This window comes from Hyla sarda, chromosome 5 (assembly GCF_029499605.1).
Source record: "Hyla sarda isolate aHylSar1 chromosome 5, aHylSar1.hap1, whole genome shotgun sequence".
NCBI classification, from domain to species: Eukaryota; Metazoa; Chordata; class Amphibia; order Anura; family Hylidae; genus Hyla; species Hyla sarda.
In genome coordinates, this window is record NC_079193.1 from 80,310,136 (window position 1) to 80,329,088 (window position 18,953).

The 18,953-nt window shown below is 42.0% G+C and overlaps 1 long non-coding RNA gene across 2 annotated transcripts; it reads left to right on the forward strand.

Moving 5' to 3' along the window:
* Positions 1 to 1,773: 1,773 nt before the first annotated feature.
* Positions 1,774 to 17,159, forward strand: LOC130273268 (uncharacterized). 2 transcript variants are annotated; one of them, XR_008843940.1, is made up of 5 exons: positions 1,774 to 1,888; positions 12,149 to 12,240; positions 15,541 to 15,576; positions 15,859 to 15,943; positions 16,663 to 17,159. It is a non-coding gene; the product is annotated as an uncharacterized LOC130273268 (long non-coding RNA). The 2 variants fall into 2 exon arrangements; XR_008843939.1 differs by lacking the exon at positions 1,774 to 1,888 and adding an exon at positions 7,730 to 7,923.
* The last annotated feature ends 1,794 nt before the right edge of the window (positions 17,160 to 18,953 follow it).

An 18,953-nucleotide genomic window follows, 5' to 3' on the forward strand; every position in this document is an offset into this window, starting at 1 on the left:
CTAGCCTCAGATAACGCCTGCTGTGCAGACTGAATGGGAACAATGTTGCAGTACCATTAAAGAGACTGCAGCGCTTGCACAAGAGTTGCGGCCCATTTATATAGTCGCTGTATGGATAACCAAAGAGGGACATTTAAGGGGCAAATAGGGACAGAGAAGACTTGGGTTAAAAAAGAGGGATACTTGGGAGGTATGCAATATTGAGTTCACACTGTGTCAAGCAATGTCCAGCTGGGTCCGTTTTAAGTTTTGCACTTGGTAGGTCACAGTACATGTGCCTTATAGACTCCCATTCACCCGACAAAGGCCAAAAAAACATGCATAAAATCACTCCAAAACAAAAAAGCGTGAAAATATGAGGCTGTTAAACAAGCGGAAATTTGAGCCTCAGGGCTCGTTCACATGGCCGGATTACCTGCAGAAAAAATCCGTAGCAAGAGTTTGCTACCATTGACTTCAATGAGTCCGAATTAAAATCTGCAAATTCTGTCTCTATTGCGGATTTTCTGCTGACCCAAAGTCAATAGTAGCAAAATCCGCCCCGTATTTTCTGCAGCAGTTACGCTTTCGGAAATTCCGCAGGTAATCCACCTCTGTGAACGAGCCTTCAAAATATTTTTCTAAATATTTGCATCAAAATCTTCTGGATGGAATAGCCCAGATCTTTACACTTTTCTATTTAACTGGATCCTGTAAAATAAATAAAAGCAAACCTCTTGGTATGCTATGTATGACGGAATTCCTAAACTTTGCCTACTTAAAAAGGTTATCAGTCAAGCATTAACAATAGCTCTCATGCGATGTATATACTACCAAGATGTAAACCGAGACCACGGAAGCATCAGTATGAAAGAAAAATAAGCTGGCCATTTAGGCTAAGTTTCCACTTGGTTTTTTATCTGGCAGTTTTTGGAGAACTACCCCTGCAGTTTTTGAGCCAAAGCCAGAAATGTATTCAAAAGGAATAGGACATATAAAGGAAGGACTTACACTTCTCCTCCCTTATGGATCCACTTCTGACTTTGGCTCAAAAACTGCAGTGGAAGTATTCCAAAAACTGCCAGAAAAAAAACCAAGTGGAAACAAACCTTAAAGTGTACAGATAGTACAAATACTTTAAGGAGAAAGAAAGGGCTCTCTTAAAGACATAATGAGTGTGCAGGATCATAAACAGGAACCTAAAATACACATTGATAGCCCATGACACCGGTGAACATGCATGCCGCCTATTTCCCAGGCCCAAACCAAACACGTCCTCTTATGCTGAAAGGGTATTCGGGGGAAGTTAAGTGAATTATCTTCCCTACTCCCCCACTGCCACTGGTGTCATAGAGCTCTGCCCAGATGTGCAGCAATATCTGTGTTTGGGGTCGGCCCATGCACTAGGCTTCTTTCACACGGCTGTTGGGCTCCCTTTTTTACTTTTTTTGCCTTTAACGGCCGTTATCGGGACGCTCCATAACGGGCAACAACGGGTCCCAATGGATCCCATTTACTAGTATTTTGTAATGGCCGCTGCACTGCCGGGTCACAACAGCAATGTGAAAGAGGCCTTAGCCCACTCAGCCAATAAGTAGTTACGGTCGGACACCTCTGTGGTCACTAAATCGCTGACCTACCATCATTGTTGAGACAAGTCTATCTAGGAAGTAGTGTGAGAGATTTTACATTGGTTAGATTCCATGTTATCAGCAGGTCATAGAGGTTGGGAACAGAAAAGATGCCTGACAAACTTGGTGTCAATACCCAAGATATAGCGGCTCTGTGACTCACCCGGACCCCAAAACCAGGAGGGCATCCTGGAGACAGTGAATTCCTGCTGCAACAGTAAGACGCTTTCATTCCTACAAATGTTTTCACCCTACCAGGATAACAGCCTCTTGTCCGGGTGAGTTGTTTGCTTAATAACGCTGGATCTTGAACTGTATACCTATGACCTGTTGGGTGAGCAAGAAAGATTGTTTTGGGCTGGGTTTTTTTTTTTGCGCATAAATGGTTCAAAACACCTAGAAATTGCAAGAGAAGACATAATGGGGGAGATTTATTAAGATATGTGCAGAGAAAAAGTTGTCCATAGCAACCAATCAGATCGCTTCTTTCATTTTTAACAAGGCCTCTGCAAAATGAAAGAAACAATCTGATTGGTTGCTATGGGCAACTGGGCAACTTTTCCTCTGCTCGGGGATTGATAAATCTCCCCCAATATGCCATCAATGCCAGTAAACTACCTCAAAAGTAGCTAAAAAAAATGTTACTTAAAACAAGAACATGCATAAAATCGCTCCAAAACAAAAAAGCGTGAAAATAAGAGGCTGTTAAACAAGCGGAAATTTGACCCTCAGGGCTCGTTCACATGGCCGGATTACCTGCAGAAAAATCCCGTAGCAAGAGTTTGCTACCATTGACTTCAATGAGTCCGAATTAAAATCTGCAAATTCTGTCTCTATTGCGGATTTTCTGCTGACCCATTGAAGTCAATGGTAGCAAAATCCACCCCGGATTTTCTGCAGCAGTTATGCTGCGGAAATTCCGCAGGTAATCCGCCTCTGTGAACGAGCCCTCAAAATACACAGTGTGAACACAGCTTCAGGGCGCCAAACAAACATATATAAAATAAGACAATCATGTATAAAATAAAGTAATGATTATATGGCAATAATATGGAAAAGCAAACCCCTAACACAATGCTCCACAACCTGTGGTTTTCCAGCTGTTGCACGGCTGTCAGTTATGATGGGAGTTGTAGTGTTGCTGGATAACCACAGGTCGGAGAAGACTGCCCTTTACAATTAGCCATGCTGTCAGGACATGCTGGGAGTTGTAGTTTTGCAACAGCTGCAGAACCACAGGTTATGCTGCGTTCACACGGCCGTCTGGACGCGTCCCGTCCTTCTCCCGTCCAAAATAAAAGCGGAATTAAAAAATAATCAAAACAATAAGGGATACAAACTGATGTTATCTGTTTGGATCCGTTATTGTTCAGTTAATAAACCAAAAAATATATTTTTTGTTTGTTCTGAGCGTCTCCAGAAGTAAAAAAAACGGATTGAAAAAACAGATGTAAACGGATGACATTAAAGGCTCATCCGTTTTCCATAGACTTCAATGTTAAATTTACTGTATCCGTTTTTTTGAGGGAAGAATAAATACTGCATGTGCCGTTTTTTCTGCCATCAAAAAAAATGAAAAGAGGGCAGACGGGTACAAACGGATGTAAACGGATTGTAAAAAAAATCCCATTGACATGAATGGGATTTTTTTAAAAACCGTTTTAATCCGTTTAGAGCCTGCAAGAACAGAACCGAAACGGGGATAATAAAAACGGGGCAGACGGCCGTGTGAACGCACCCTTAGGTTGCATTCACACCACGTTTTAGCAATACAGTTTCCGTATACGTTTTCAATGTGAAACCGTATGGAACCGTATTGAAAACCGTATGCATTGACTCTCCATTGAAAACCGTATGGAACCATATTGAAAACTGTATGCCAAAAGATGCATTAGGTTGTGCCCGTTTTACATCCTGTAAGGTTTTGTCAGTTTTTCTCCTGTACCCAAAGGCTGTATTCACATCTCGTTTTTGCAATACGGTTCCCGTACCCAGTTTCAGTGTAAAAACTGCATGGAGCCGTATTGCAAACCGTATATATAGACATGTCATTGAAAACCGTCTGCCAAACGTAGCATCCGGTTGTGTACATATTGCATCACTTACGGTTTTATCGTTTTTTTTCCCGTACACAAACCTGTAGTCTACTACGGTTTTATGTCCGGGTGAATAACCGGATACAACCCGTATACATTTTTTTTTTAAATGGTGGTCTATGGGAACCGTACTGAACCATATGTGTGTACGGTTCCATCCGGTTTGCACAATACGGTTTTGCAGTTTGCACATGCGCAGTGCACGCCGAAAGTTCTTCCCACAAATAGAACAAGAAGAACTTTAATTAAGGACAAACATAAAACCGTATCCGTTTTTTTTAAACGTATTAAACCGTATGCAACCAGACATCCGTTTTCAAACCGTATACGGTTTAAAACCGTACAGAGGTATATATACAGTTGTATACGGTTCGGTCCGGTTTTGAGACATACGTTTTTTTGTTTTTTTTTTACAAAAAAACTGATATGGGAACCATGTTGCAAAACGAGATGTGAATGCAGTCTACCACGGTTTTTGGTCCGGGTGAAAAACCGTACACACGTTTTGATAAACCATAAACGTTTTTTTTTTTTTAACATGGGAGTCAATGGAAACCGTACAGAACCGTATGTGAAGACGGCTCCATCCGGTTTTCACCATATGGATTTTGGCTTTGCACAGTTTTTTTCTTTGAATTGCAATCAAACAAGTGAAACTTTATTCATAATGGAGTGAAAAGTTAAAACGTATGTGTTTTTTTTCTTAAAAAACGGATGCAACCAGACATCATTTTTTAAACCGTATACGGGTTAAAATTTGTACACACATTTTGATACATTTCCCATATCAGGTTTTTTGTATAAAAAAAACGTATGTCTCAAAACCGGACCAAACTGTATACAACAGTATATACCCCTGTACAGTTTTAAACCGTATATGGTTTGAAAATGGATGTCCGGTTGCATACGGTTTAATATATTTTTGGAAAAAAAAACTGTTACGGTTTTGTGTTTGTCCTTAATTAAATAAAGTTCTTCTTCTCTATTTGTGGGAAGAACTTTCCGCATGCACTGCGCATGTGCAACTGCAAAACCGTATGGTGCAAACTGGATGGAACCATACGCACATATGGTTCTGTACCTTTCCCATTGACCACTGTTTAAAAAAAAAAAAGAAAACGTATACGGGTTGTATCCGGTTTTTCACCCGGACATAAAACCGTAGTAGACTACAGTTTTGGAGACAGGAAAAAAACCCGGATAAAACGTAAATTATGTAAAACGTTCACAACCGGATCCATACGTTTTCTTCTCTGAAACCGAATACGGGAACCGTATTGCAAAAACGAGATGGGAATGCAGCCTACCACGGTTTTTGGTCCGGCTGAAAAACTATATTAAACTGTTTTTTTAACATGGGAGTCAATGGGAACCGTACACAACCGTATGTGCGTACGGTTCCATCTGGTTTTCACCATACGGTTTTTGACTTTGCACAGTTTTTACTTGGAATTTCAATCAAACAAGTGAAACTTTATTCATAATAGAGTGAAAAGTTAAAAAAATTCTTTCTTAAAAAACGGATGCAACCGGACATAATTTTTTAAACTGTATACAGGTTAAAATTTGTACACACTTTTTGATACAGTTTAGGCTGCATTCACATCTCGTTTTTGCAATACGATTCCCGTATCAGGTTTTTTGTAGAAAAAAGCGAATGTCTCAAAACCGGACCGAACCATATACAACCGTATATACCCCTGTACAGTTTTAAACTGTATACGGTTTGAAAACGGATGTCCGGTTGCATACGGTTTAATGCGTTTTTTGAGGGGAAAAAAAACGGATACGGTTTTATGTTTGTCCTTAATTAAATAAAGTTCTTCTTGTTCTATTTGTGGGAAGAACTTTCCGCATGCACTGTGCATGTGCAAACTGCCAAACCGTATGGTGCAAACCGGATGGAACCGTACACACATACGGTTCTGTACGGTTCCCACTGACCACCGTTTAAAAAACAAAACAAAAAAAAACGTATACGGGTTGTATCCGACTACGGTTTTGGAGATGGGAAAAAAATGGATAAAACCGTATATGATGCAGAACGTACACAACCGGATGCTACTTTTGGCATATGGTTTTCTATGACATGTCTATACATACGGTTTGCAAAAACGAGATGTGAATGCAGCCTACCACGGTTTTTGGTCCGGGTGAAAAACTGTATTAGGGTGGGTTTACACCAAGTTTTTGCAATACAGTTTTTTGATCAGGTTTTTGATTTAAAAAAAATGGATTCCTCAAAACCTGACTAAACTGTTTCAAAACGTGTGTACAAAGTTTTATCTGTATACGGTTTGAAAAATGATGTCCGGTTGCATCCATTTTTTAAGAAAAAAACTTATACGTTTGGAACTTTTCACTCCATTATGAATAAAGTTTCACTTGTTTGATTGAAATTCCAAGAAAAAAAACTGTGCAAAGTCAAAAACCGTATGGTGAAACCCGGATGAAACCTTACACACATACAGGTCTGTACGGTTCCCATTGACTCCCATGTTTAAAAAAACGTATACGGTTTAATACGGTTTTTTACCCGGACCAAAAACCGGGGTAGGCCACGGTTTTCTGTCCCGAAAAAAAAAAGTTAAAAACCGCGTGATTTGAAAAACAGAGACAACCGTATACAATATGGTGCATACGGTTTTGAATGGAAAGTCTATGGCCACGGTTTGCTGTACGGTTGCATACGTTTAAAAAACAAAAAAAACTTATCTAAAAACTGTATTGAAAAATTGTGGTGTGAACCCACCTTTAAACTGTATTTTTAACATGGGAGTCAATGGGAACCATACGCAACCATATGTGCGGACGGTTCCATCCGGTTTTCACCATCCGGTTTTGGACTTTGCACAGTTTTTTCTTGGAATTTCAATCAAACAAGTGAAACTTTATTCATAATTGAGGTATCTTCCATTTGCTTTGGACTTGATAAAGGGAGGAATCCCGAAAGCTTGTCTCTACAAAATGCTGTTAGTCCAATAAAAAAAAGGTATTACAAGATACTGCAACATTTTATGATTTTCATAATTGAGTGAAGTTAAAAACGTATCCGGTTTTCTCTTAAAATCGGATGCAACTGGACATAATTTTTTAAACTGTATACGGTTTTTAACTGTATACAAGTTAAAATTTGTACACACGTTTTGATACAGTTTAGGCTGGGTTCACACCACGTTTTGTTAAATACGGTTCCCGTATACGGTTTGGAGGAGGTGGGCGGGGTCTAATGCACTCAGCCGTATTCGGGAACCGTATTTAATGCATGTCTATGAGCCGACCGGAGTGAACCGCAGCCTCCGGTCGGCTTCGTTTTCGCCCATATGCGGTTTCCCGACCGTAGGCAAAAACGCGGTCGACAACGTTTTCGCCTGCGGTCGGGAAACCGCATACGGCCGAAAACGAAGCCGACCGGAGGCTGCGGTTCACTCCGGTCGGCTCATAGACATGCATTAAATACGGTTCCCGAGTGCGGGCGCCGCGATTAAGCCCCGCCCCCCTCCTCCCAGCCGTATACGGGAACCGTAAGTACAAAACGTGGTGTGAACCTAGCCTTAGTCCGGTTTTGAGGAATCAGTTTTTCATCAAAAACCTGATACGGGAACAGTATTGCAAAAACCTGGTGTGAATGCAGCCTTAGTGATCAGTACCCTATACCAGTGTTTCCCAACCAGGGTGCCTCCAGGTGTTGCAAAACTACAACTCCCAGCATGCCTGGACAGCCGAAGGCTGTCCAGGCATGCTGGGAGTTGTAGTTTTGCAATATCTGGAGGCACCCTGATTGGGAAACACTGCCCTATACAATATTCAATGCTGATAGGTCATGAACCCACAAGTCAGGGGAGCACAAACCGAATATATTTAAGAATACAAACAACAAATAGATCCTATAACAAGCGGCAGCTCTCGTGCATTGATTGACTTTTATCTGTTCAATAGCGACATCTGCTGGACACAGAAGAGCAATCACCTAGTCACGTGACAAAAACTTTTCAAAGTTTCCTATTAATTCTCACATTATTTACGTGACAAGATGTTGTATTTTAGATTCTGTGAGTAACAAGAGGCAGGTAGAGGTGTTTATATGTAGTTCTAGGGTTCCGGATGTTATTGTGCCCGGCAGCCCCTGCGGATGGGTGGGTCTATGGGTCACACGAGGCATGAAGGGGAGTCAGTTGGGACACGCCCGTCCTCATTTGGCGCTGGACTATGGAAAGGTCGGTAATGTGTATGGTTTGTGCTGTTAGTCCTATATTTATACATGTTTGTGTCGTGATACAAAATAACTAATGTGTAAATATTTACCTAGTTCTTATTTTGCACTACATAGAAGATTTGGCTTTACCCTCTGTGCCCACGTGTTGGGCTCCATTTTGTCCCCTCTCATGGACAATCCAGGTGGTGGACCTGATTAGGAAATCTGTTTTGTAAGGAATTTTTAAGGGGGACCATAATTTCTCAATAATAAACAATGCTGAATAGAGATGAGCGAACTTACAGTAAATTCGATTCGTCGCAAACTTCTCGGCTCGGCAGTTTGACTTTTCCTGCATAAATGAGTTCAGCTTTCCGATGCTCCGGTGGGCTGGAAAAGGTGGATACAGTCCTAGGAGACTCTTTCCTAGGAATGTATCCACCTTTTCCAGCCCACCGGAGCACCTGAAAGCTGAACTAATTTACGCAGGGTAAGGCATCAACTGCCGAGCCGAGAAGTTCGTGACGAATTGAATTTACTGTAAGCTCGCTCATCTCTAATGCTGAGTATCTTCACTAACCCCTTCTGGTGTCTTCCCATGCCCCTGGTTTAGTGTAAGGGTGCCTGCACACCACGTTTTTGCTATACAGTTCCCGTATACGGTTTCAAGTTAAAAACCGTATGGAACCGTATAGAAAACCGTATGCACTGACTTAACATTGTAAACCGTATGTCAAACGCATCATCCGGTTTGCGTCTTAGGCTGGGTTCACACCACGTTTTTGCAGTACAGTTTTGTATAAGGTTTTTTTATTTAAAAAAAAAACTGATTCCTCAAAACCTGACTAAACTGTATCAAAATGTGTACACATTTTTATCTGTATAAGGTTGAAAATTGTATACGGTTTGAAAAATGATGTCCGGTTGCATCAGTTTTTTGAGAAAAAAAAGTATACATTTTTAACTTTTCACTCCATTTTGAATAAAGTTTTACTTGTTTGATTGAAATTCCAAGAAAAAAAATGAGTAAAGCCAAAAACCGTATGTTGAAAACCGGATGGAACCGTCCGCACATACAGTTCTGTACAGTTCCCATTGACTCCCATGTTAAAAAAAAAAAAAAAAAAATGTATATGGTTTTTCACCTGGACTAAAAACAGTGGTAGGCCACGATTTTCTGTCCGGAAAAAAAAGTAAAAACCGTATGGTTTGAAAAATGGAGACAACCGTATACATTATGGTGCATATGGTTTTGAATGGGAAGTCTATGGGCACGGTTTTCTGTATGGTTGCATGTATTTTTTTATTTTTTATGAAATCGTATAGTAAAATCTTGGTGTGAACTCACATATGGTTTTGTCAGTTTTTTTTTTTTACCCCTACCCAAAACCATAGTCTACCATGTTTTTTTGGTCCGGTTAAAAACTGTATTAAACCGTATATGTTTTTGTTTTTTTTTTAACATTGGAGTCAATGGGAACTGTACAGAAATGTGTGTGTGTGTGTGTGTGTGTACGGTTTCATCCGGTTTTCACCATACGGTTTTTGGCTTTGCAGAGTTTTTTTTTATTCTTGGAATTTCAATCAAACAAGTGAAACTTTATTCAAAATGGAGTGAAAAGTTTAAAACGTTAAATTTTTTTTCTTAAAAAAAAATGCAACTGGATAATTTTTCAAACCGTATATGGGTTAAAATTTGTACACGCGTTAGGTTAGTCCTGTTTTGAGGAATCTGTTTTTCATAAAAAACCTAAACGTGGTGTGCATGCACCTTTACACAACCAGGGTGTCTCCAGTTGTTGCAGAACTACAACTCCCAGCATGGCAGGACAGCTACAGGTATGTTGGGAGTTGTAGTTTAGCAACAGCTGGAGGCACCCTTGTTGGCAAACACTGCCCTGGGTGATCCCCGGGTAAGGGTGGGTTCACACTACGTTTTCTCCCATACGGGAGCGCATACGGCAGGGGGGAGCTAAAACCTCGCGCTCCCGTGTGCCTTCGTATGCGCTCCCGTATGTCATTCATTTCAATGAGCCGGCCGGAGTGAAACGTTGGGTCGGCTCATTTTTGCGCCGTATGCGCTTTTACAACCGGACCTAAAACTGTGGTTGACCACGGTTTGAGGTCCGGTTGTAAAAGCGCATACGGCGCAAAAATGAGCCGACCGAACGTTTCACTCCGGTCGGCTCATTGAAATGAATGACACACGGGAGCGCATACGAAGGCATACGGGAGCGCGAGGTTTTAGCTCCCCCCTGCCGTATGCGCTCCCGTATGGCAAAAACGTAGTGTGAACCCAGCCTAATTTACATGTGACACGGGGTGGGGTATGTCAATATGGACAATAATGTCCATGCAAAGTGCTGTTGGTAAACAAAGGGCAACCAGGGAACCCAGATTATGATGATTGATGATAATTTTATATGTAGCGCCAACATTCTGTAGCCCTTTACTATTCTAAGGATACATAAACAAAGATCAGACATTGCAAACTTACATACTTTTTATCAAATAAAATGAGGGAGGGCCATGCTTGCACAAGCTTTCAATCTACAAGGATTGATGATGGGGAACATAAAGGCATTGAGGATGGGTGATGTATAATTTTAACTATATCTAGTCCTGAGCCATCATCCCCCTTGCATTTTTTTTTATCAGTAAGGCTTTTTATATTTTTTTTATCCAAAGAAAATGTACAATATACACATACAAATTCCACCATGTAAACAGTTCAGCAGAATCCAATTGAATTTAAAGGGGAAGTGTGGGGACATTTTTAATTTCCCCTGTGCCTGGGCTGCAAAAAAAAAAAAAAAAAAACTTTAAAGGGGTACTTTTTTAAATGAACTGGTGTCAGAAAGTTAAACAGATTTGTAAATTACTTCTATTAAAAAAAGCTTAATCCTTTTACTTTTTAGCAGCTGTATGCTACAGAGGAAATTCTTGACTTTTTGAATTTTCTTTATTGCGTTGTCCACAGTGCTCTCTGCTGACACCTGATGCCCGTGTCAGGAACTGTCCAGAGCAGCATATGTTTGCTATGGGGATTTTCTCCTGCTCTGGACAGTTCCTGATACGGGCATCAGGTGTCAGCAGAGAGCACTGTGGACAACAAAAAAAAAAAAAATTTCAAAAGATTTTCCTCTGTAGCAAACAGCTGCTAAAATGTACTGAAAGGATTAAGATTTTTAAATAGAAGTAGTTTACAAATCTGTTAAACTTTCTGGCACCAGTTAATTAAAAAAAAGTTTTCCACCGGAGTACCCTGTTGTGCTGATATCGGCGACCCATTCCTCCGGTGCTGATCTGCTTCCTTGGAGCGGTGAGTCGTACTGCCCTCAGCGTATCGCCGGCTGCAGCGATTTCCCACCTCGGCCGGTGATAGGCTGTGCGCAGTGTCATGGAACGAGCCCAGGCTCCATACATGACAGTGCGCTCAACCTATCACCGGCCGAGGAGGGACATCGCTGCTGAGGTCAGTATGACTTGGCATCCCCAGGAAGCAGGAAGAAGACCAGCATCGGGGGAAGGTGAGTTTTTTTTTTTTTTGCAGCCCAGTCTCAGTGAAAATGAAAAATGCTTCACCACAGTTCTCCTTCAATGGGACTCTGCTGCAGCGGAATGTCCGTGTGGAATATTCCTGCGGAATTTCGCTGTGTGAACATATGCTTAGACAGGCAAATTATTAAATCAATAATGGCCCAGTGAAATAGGGCCCTTACACTAAAAGGTAGTCTGATTGGCCTTGCTGTTGACCCTTTACTAGACCCCTGGCTGCTATGGTAATTCAACAGCACTTTGGAATGCATGATTTATAATAGTTTGCCTACTGGATATCCTAATCCTATATCATAAAACCTCTGATCTTTGGGGTCTTTGTGCTGAGGTCCCCATTGATCATTAAAAACTAGCTTGTTTGTTAACTGTACTGGAAATTTTCTCCTAAAGATAGTGTCAGACCTGCCATATCTGCTGCTGCATATATTCCTCCCCATTGAAGTTAATTGGTAACATCATCTGCTTATTTTACTACCCACTGACTTCAATGGGTAGGAAAATACGTAGCAGCAAAATGTGACACATGTGACCCTACCCTTAGAGTACACTCAGTGTTTGCTGCAAAGCAGGAAAGGTGCCTTGCATTTTGCAAAATCTGTTGTTGCAGATGTTACTTGTATTAACTATTTATGTAGCCCCATCCACACAATCAACCTTTCTGTATCTTTAATTCTTATTTATTCTTGCAGCCTACCAAAGATGCCTGTTTCTCACACATTATCAGTGCAACATGCTAGTACCCTGATACTTTGGTTGCCTAGTGAAGGAACCTGATGCAAAGGTAAAATTATATAATCTATGTATCTCAATCCTAAATGCAGCTTACATTATAGCATTTTGTTCTCTACGTATATGAGGAAAATAACCCCAATAATTAAAAACGTAGTAATTTTTGCCATCTTTAGTTGTGGTTTTTCTCCATAAACTATTACGTGGAAATGTTGACAAAATGTTATTGAGTTTTTTTGTTTGTGAAATTATATATGGTTTTGAGGTTAAAAATACTAACCAAAATAATGTGTGTACAATGCACCATTAGCTTAAAGGGGTACCGTATATACTCGAGTATAGGCCGAGTTTTTCAGCACGATTTTTCGTGCTGAAAACACCCCCCTCGGCTTATACTCGAGTGAACTCCCCCACCCGCAGTGGTCTTCAACCTGCGGACCTCCAGAGGTTTCAAAACTACAACTCCCAGCAAGCCCGGGCAGCCATCGGCTGTCCGGGCTTGCTGGGAGTTGTAGTTTTGAAACCTCCGGAGGTCCGCAGGTTGAAGACCACTGCGGCCTTGAACATCATCCAGCCCCCTCTCACCCCCTTTAGTTCTGAGTACTCACCTCCGCTCGGCGCTGGTCCGGTCCTGCAGGGCTGTCCGGTGAGGAGGTGGTCCGGTGAGGAGGTGGTCCGGGCTGCTATCTTCACCGGGGAGGCCTCTTCTAAGCGCTTCGGGCCCGGCCTCAGAATAGTCACGTTGCCTTAACAACGACGCAGATGCGTCGTTGTCTAGGCAACGGCTCTATTCCGGGCCGGAAGCGCGGAGAAGAGGCGCCCCCGGTGAAGATAGCAGCCCGGACCACCTCCTCACCGGACCACCTCCTCACCGGACAGCCCTGCAGGACCGGACCAGCGCCGAGCGGAGGTGAGTACTCAGAACTAAAGGGGGTGAGAGGGGGCTGGATGATGTTGAAGGCCGCAGTGGTCTTCAACCTGCGGACCTCCGGAGGTTTCAAAACTACAACTCCCAGCAAGCCCGGACAGCCGATGGCTGCCCGGGCTTGCTGGGAGTTGTAGTTTTGAAACCTCTGGAGGTCCGCATGTTGAAGGCCGCAGTGGTCTTCAACCTGCGGACCTCCGGAGGTTTCAAAACTACAACTCCCAGCAAGCCCGGACAGCCGATGGCTGCCCGGGCTTGCTGGGAGTTGTAGTTTTGAAACCTCTGGAGGTCCGCAGGTTGAAGGCCGCAGTGGTCTTCAACCTGCGGACCTCCGGAGGTTTCAAAACTACAACTCCCAGCAAGCCCGGACAGCCGATGGCTGCCCGGGCTTGCTGGGAGTTGTAGTTTTGAAACCTCTGGAGGTCCGCAGGTTGAAGACCACTGAGGGCGAATGATGAGAAGAGGATGATGAAGGGGGGGGGGGGGTGTGGGGATGATGAAGGGGGGTGGGGATGATGAAGGGGGGGGGGGTGTGGGATGATTACAAGGGGATGATGAAGGGGGGATGTGTGGGATGATAAGGGGATGTGTGGGATGATGACAAGGGGATGATGAAGGGGGGATGTGTGGGATGATGACAAGGGGATGATGAAGGGGGGATGTGTGGGATAAGGGGATGTGTGGGATGATGACAAGGGGATGATGAAGGGGGGATGTGTGGGATAAGGGGATGTGTGGGATGATGACAAGGGGATGATGAAGGGGGGATGTGTGGGATGATGACAAGGGGATGATGAAGGGGGGATGTGTGGGATGATAAGGGGATGTGTGGGATGATGACAAGGGGATGATGAAGGGGGGATGTGTGGGATGATGACAAGGGGATGATGAGGATGTTAATGACGGGTCTGGATGATGACAGGGGGGGATGAGGTATTTCCCACCCTAGGCTTATACTCGAGTCAATAACTTTTCCTGGGATTTTGGGTTGAAATTAGGGGTCTCGGCTTATACTCGGGTCGGCTTATACTCGAGTATATACGGTACTTCAAGGAAGTTAAGAAAAATAATATTGCCCCAAAGCCACCACAATACCTGATGTATCCCCTGTAGTTATCCATGTGGTTTTGCCAGCTCCTTTAGCCCCCTGATCTCCTAAATACCTTTTCCTTGTTTGCAGCACAGGCTACAACTCCCAGAAGTCAGTGCAGCTCTGTGTAATGGCTGCCAGCCAACTGCTTTCACTATATGTCTGCAGGCTTACACTTCAGCTCATACACACATCCTTTCCCCAGCAATAAATCATGCTGTGCTTTGAATGGCAGCAGTCAGTGATTAGATCTTCAGCAGAAAACAGCAGCTATGTTCTCAGTTGTAACTGAGAATCTTCACTGCTTTTCTCTCTCAGCTCACAAGCTCCTCACACAGGGAGGGGTGGCTGTACAGCCAGAGCTGTAGACCAGACAGATATCACGTGGTGTTGTCCTGAAGGGTGGGGGCTAGGTCTCAGTGAGGGGTTTACACCAAGACGAGGTGGATTTGAGTATTACTTTTCTCTCACTCCCTGCATGTAGGTGAAAGCAGAAAGAGGGAAACTGCTCTATATAGCTAATGAATGATATTTAGACAAATACATAAGTTGGTGAGAGGGAAAGGATGGGCTATGGGTTTAGTCCCCTGAGTACTCAAATAAGCCATAGCAATACTCACAGGGGAAAAGAACAAGCATAACAATAATTTAGCCACTTCTGGTGGCAAAAATGATTTAGGTTGCCCGTTTTTGAGATTCTTTATGTTGCAAATATTGTAGATGTGCATAGTCGATGATGATACCTGTACTCCCTGATCATATCATTGATGTTCAAAAGGATTTACCTGAGACTATGCACTTCACCCAAATCCTGCCAACATAAATATGGGTGTTTATACTTGGAAAGCCTAAGGCAAGGCTTACACATTGTAGTTTTAGGCATGTTTTATTGTTAAAATATAAAATAAATGATAATTGCGTCCATATTTCTAACATTCATATGCTCTATGTAGGTCTATAGGAAACTGGTTTTGTCTGTGCACACTATGTAAAAAGCACATATTTACAAGGGAGCTTTCTGTCCTCCCTGAGCTTGCCTTATTTACATGGCTGGAAAGTGTGTGTGTGTGTGTGTGTGTGTGTGTGTGTGTGTGTGTGTGTGTGTGGCGATCTGATTGGTTGCTATGGGCAACTCGGCAATTTTTCCTCTGGACAGGTTTTGATAAATCTCCCCCATTGTGTTCATAGACAACCACTTTCCCATACACTTGCATAGAGCGATTTTACAGACTCATTTTTAACAATGCAATAGCCCTGAACCTATCCTAATGGTGGATTATATTAAACCTTTTGCTGCACATGATAAATTAAATGGTAATAGTTTTTCTTCTCTCCAGCCCGCGTTATAGAAGACTGCTACCACATATAGAAAGGTGAGTTCCCCTTAAACAAGTAGAACCATAGTTATTACACAGATGGAAACACGTGTAGCCAATGATGAGCAGTGTACTCCTGAACAGAGAAAATTCTCTACCTGATGCCTTTAAAGGATTTACCTGAGGCTACATAGGGTTTCCAGTCTGCTTTAAGAACATATTTAAGAGAATTATTACTGTTTCTTAACTGGAGCATATTGTTCCTAATCCATTTTTTTGTTACAAGTGGTCACATATTTGGCCAGTTTAAAATATTCTATATAATTTTGTTTATTTTAGCATCATGTTAAGTGCTGAATGGTGACGTGTACCTGGTATCTGTTGACAATGCCTACCTCTAAGAAAATGTGCAAGTGTAAAAACGGTAAGATGCCAGTACGTCAGCTATGTGATGTATGCTGTTACTTTAATGGGGGAACAATAGATTAGTAGCCATTGAGGAATATTGTACTCCTGATCTCCTATTGATGCTTTAAAGGATTTATCTGAGGCTACATCTATACTGCCAGTGGTCTCCAAACTGTGGTCCCTCAGCTGTTGCAAAACTACAATTCCAAGCATGCCCGGACAGCAAACTTCTGTCTGGACATGCTGGGAATTGTAGTTTTGCAACAACTGGAGCTCCAAAGTTTAAAGACCACTAATCTGTCAATTTTAAGATTTATGGCAACTTTTTTTTTTAAATGATTACAAGGGGCTGCAAAGTAAATCCTAATGCTTTCTAATGGCATTGAGATTATATATGCGCTATTTTGTGGTCTTCTGAAGGACACACACCACCACCTAGGCCATTTTCACACCGCATAAAATGTGTGGGATGTCTGCACGGAAAACACGTGCGGACATTCTATGCATTTGAATAATCTGGCAGGTGCTAGGACCACTTGGAAATGCGGCGGCTCATTGCCAGAAATGCATTTCTCAGCGACATCCACAAAAAAATAGACATAGATGCCGGAAACTAGAATTCCATGGGACTTTTGCTGCAGTAGAATGTTCCTGTGGACATTCTGATCCTTGCAGAATAAATGGAGGCATTGAAAACATTGGCAATTTACTCTGGTTTGTTCACTTTGTTTGTAGGCTGATCAGAAGAGGGCAAGAAACTGGATGACCGTAGTAGAATAACTGACCAGATCGCCAACAAAGTTGATGAAGCCAAAAAATGGACAAGCTGTAATCTTGACGTTGCAGTCTCACACCCTTGCAGTGATCTTTCTCATCTAGTGATTCTCATCCTTATTGTATAAAAATGCAGTTACCTGTCGTCATCTTTCATGCTGTCTGAATCACAAGTCATTGGATCAGCCCCTGATGGCTTCTCCTTCTCCCACCAGCCTTGATTGATGGACCTCTCCCTGTTTGGGTATAGGGATAGATTTATCAATCAGGGTGGCAGAAGCCGCTGGCATCCATCCTATTGACGTGTGGTTTAGGCAGCCTGTAAATGACTGGTTCCCTATAAGTTTGAGTTTGTCGATCACATGCATACTTGGATAAGTTTGTAAATTAGGGATAGAAAAATATTTTCATTATGTTAAATTGATCTTTTGTTACTAGTCTAATAAACATGTTGTGAAATGAAAAAAAAAGTTTGTATACTTTATTTCTTTGTACTAAAAGTAGCTTGTATTTTGCTTTAAAACATATTTTTTTCCCTTCACTGACAGTAATAAACTGACAATACAAGATGTTCTGATAAATTTTAACCTTAAAGCGTACCTATCAGATCCTTCAGAATAAAAAACCTCTATCTAATCCTGACATGTACATCTAACTTTTTGCCTTTATCCATATTTATTATAAAAAATACCTCTTCATTAGCTTACAGGGTTAGAAATCCTCTTAGGGGAAGGGGCATGTCACTACCTTGTGGTGGTGGGAGGTGATTGGTGAGTCTGCTTATGCAGCCTTGTCCATGACTCCTCACTTGTCCATGACTCCTCACTTGTCCATGACTCCTCACTTGTCCATGCCTCATGGGCAAACTTCATACTGCTTCAAGAATGGTTAGTGTCCCAGTAGGTGTTGGCAGTTTTTTTTTATATTTAACCCCTTAAGGACCAATCCCATTTTCACCTTAAGGACCAGAGCGTTTTTTTCACATCTGACCACTGTCACTTTAACCCCTTAAGGACTCAGCCCATTTTGGCCTTAAGGACTCAGACAATTTAATTTTTACGTTTTCATTTTTTCCTCCTCGCCTTCTAAAAATCATAATTCTTTTATATTTTCATCCACAGACTAGTATGAGGGCTTGTTTTTTGCGCGACCAGTTGTCCTTTGTAATGACATCACTCATTATATCATAAAATGTATGGCGCAACCAAAAAACACTATTTTTGTGGGGAAATTAAAACGAAAAACGCAATTTTGCTAATTTTGGAAGGTTTTGTTTTCACGTCGTACAATTTCTGGTAAAAATGACATGTGTTCTTTATTCTGAGGGTCAATACGATTAAAATGATACCCATTATTATATACTTTTATATTATTGTTGCGCTTAAAAAAAATCACAAACTTTTTAACCAAATTAGTACGTTTATAATCCCTTTATTTTGATGACCTATAACTTTTTTATTTTTCCGTATAAGCGGCGGTATGGGGGCTCATTTTTTGCGCCATGATCTGTACTTTTTTTTAAAACCACATTTGCATATAAAAAACTTTTAATACATTTTTATAATTTTTTTTTTAATAAAATGTATTAAAAAAGTAGGAATTTTGGATTTTTAAATTTTTTTTCGTTCACGCCGTTCACCGTACGGGATCATTAACATTTTATTTTAATAGTTCGGACATTTACGCACGCGGCGATACCAAATATGTCTATAAAAAATGTTTTTTACGCTTTTTGGGGGTAAAATAGGAAAAAACGGACGTTTTACTTTTTTATTGGGGGAGGGGATTTTTCACTTTTTTTTTACTTTTACTTTGACATTTTTTTACATTTTTTTTTACACTTGAATAGTCCCCATAGGGGACTATTCATAGCAATACCATGATTGCTAATACTGATCTGTTCTATGTATAGGACATAGAACACATCAGTATTATCGGTCATCTCCTGCTCTGGTCTGCTCGATCACAGACCAGAGCAGGAGACGCCGGGAGCCGCACGGAGGAAAGTGAGGGGACCTCCGTGCGGCGTTATGAATGATCGGATCCCCGCAGCAGCGCTGCGGGCGATCCGATCGTTCATTTTAATCGCGAACTGCCGCAGATGCCGGGATCTGTATTGATCCCGGCACCTGAGGGGTTAATGGCGGACGCCCGCGAGATCGCGGGCGTCGGCCATTGCCGGCGGGTCCCTGGCTGCGATCAGCAGCCGGGATCAGCCGCGCATGACACGGGCATCGCTCCGATGCCCGCGG